Here is a 2,244-nt window from a genome sequence, read left to right on the forward strand (position 1 = left end):
GCCCCCCGGGTGGCCGCGCCGGAGGTGTCACTCGCCTCCAGTGAGCACTCGGCTCCTCTCTGTCGGACACCCGGAGGTGAAGCGCGGGCCCTGCTACCGCGCCGGAGGTCCCACTGGCCTCCAATGAGCACACTCGGCTCCTCTTTGTCGGACACCCGGAGGTGAGGCGCGGGCCCCTCTTACCCGCGCCGGAGCCTCAGCTTGCCTTCCAGTGAGCTGGGCTCCTTTTTTATTTTCTTTGGAGTGGGCCACCCGGAGGTGGAGAGCGACCCGCAGACGAAGCACGGCCAGGGGCCGCCGGATGCCGCCCATGGCGGGCGCTCCCACTCCTCTGACACCTGCGAAGCAGCAAAGTGCTCCTTTTCGATTCCTTCCGCCACCCGGAGGTGGAGCGCGGACCCAGCCACCGCGCCGGAGCGAGCAGCAGCCTCGCTCCGAGTGTGCGCCCGCAGACGAAGCACGGCCAGAGGCCGCCGGATGCCGCCCATGGCGGGCGCACACACTTTTCTGACACCTACGAAGCACCCAAGTGCTGCTTTTTGGGATTCGCCACCCGGAGGTGGAGCGCGGACAAAGCCACCGCGCCTAGTGTGCACCCGCAGACGAAGCACGGCCAGAGGCCGCCGGATGCCGCCCATGGCGGGCGCACACACTCTTCTGACACCTTCGTAGCACCAAAGTGCTGCTTTTTGGGATTCGCCACCCGGAGGTGGAGCGCGGACAAAGCTACCGCGCCGGAGCGAGCAGGAGCCTCGCTCCGAGTGTGCACCCGCAGACGAAGCACGGCCAGAGGCCGCCGGATGCCGCCCATGGCGAGCGCACACACTTTGCGGACACCTCGGATTGGCCACCCGGAGGTGGAGAGCGACCCGCAGACGAAGCACGGCCAGGGGCCGCCGGATGCCGCCCATGGCGGGCGCTCTCGCTCCTCGGACAGCTCCATCGGCGCAGCATGGCGCTCGCGGTCGTCATTACCCGCTGGCGAGGCGCGGCCAGGGCCGCCAGGCGTCGCCTATCGCGTGCGCAAACTCCCAGCAAGCACCAACGTGCTCCTTTGGATGTTGTCATCCGGAGGTGATAGCGCGGCCCGGGCCGCCTGACGCGGCCCATCGCGGGCGCTCCTCGTCGGACACCTGCGTCACACAGCCTGGGTGCCAGCTGTGGAGTGACACTTGGAGAAAAAGAAGCACAAGTCACTCATATAAAAGTTCCCGTTCCCTTTTGTTTGTGTCACGCTTGGAAATGCTTGAGAGGTGACACTTTGTCAAATTTGCAGCTGGTGTCTCATCATCATCATCACCGCTGCTCATCAGCCTTCCTTGGATGCCTGCCATGCACGCGGCCCAACGGGGCACTCAGATGGGGTGGGCAGCCCGGACCGCCTTGCGCGGCCCAACACGGGCGCCCAGGGGGACGCGGAAACCCGTTTTAGAAAATAACCTCCAGGGGTTTTCCAAGAGCGGCACAGCCCCAGCTCACGTCCGTGTTTCAGTGCGTCAAAAGCGGATTCAAAAGTGTGCTTTTCTCGGTACTTCCCCTGGAGGTCAGTGTTTCTAAAAACTGGGTTTCCGAAATCGTGCTGGAGGTGTTTTGGTCAACCAGGAAAAATGGCATTTACGGGAGAGGGTAAAGTATACCCCCCCCCCCCCCTCTCGGCTGATTTACCCTCTCCCGTAAACGCGTTTTTTCCTGGTCGACCAAAACACTCATTGACTCCCATTCATTTGACACTTTGTCATTTTTTCAGCACTTTTTTCGCGCATTGGGTACTCCGCCCATTGACTCCCATTCATTTGACACTTTGTCGTTTTTCCAGACCTTTTTTCACGCATTGGGTACTCCGCCCATTCACTCCCATTCATTTGACACTTTGTCGTTTTTTCAGCACTTTTTTCGCGCATTGGGTACTCCGCCCCATTCACTCCCATTCATTTCACACTTAGAAAAATCATCCGAGCGGCTCTCCACGCATTTTATAGCCGCTTTGGGGCTCCAGCCGCCTCGGCCTTCATTTCTGACTAGGCTCGTGTGGACTTTGTCGTTTTTTCAGCACTTTTTTCGCGCATTGGGTACTCCGCCCCATTCACTCCCATTCATTTCACACTTTGAAAAATCATCCGAGCGGCTCTCCACGCGTTTTATAGCCGCTTTGGGGCTCCAGCCGCCTCGGACTGCATTTCTGACTAGGCTCGTGTGGACTTTGTCGTTTTTTCAGCACTTTTTTTACACATTGGGTACTCTGCC

This window comes from Dunckerocampus dactyliophorus, unplaced genomic scaffold (assembly GCF_027744805.1).
Source record: "Dunckerocampus dactyliophorus isolate RoL2022-P2 unplaced genomic scaffold, RoL_Ddac_1.1 HiC_scaffold_38, whole genome shotgun sequence".
In the NCBI taxonomy this organism is placed as follows: domain Eukaryota; kingdom Metazoa; phylum Chordata; class Actinopteri; order Syngnathiformes; family Syngnathidae; genus Dunckerocampus; species Dunckerocampus dactyliophorus.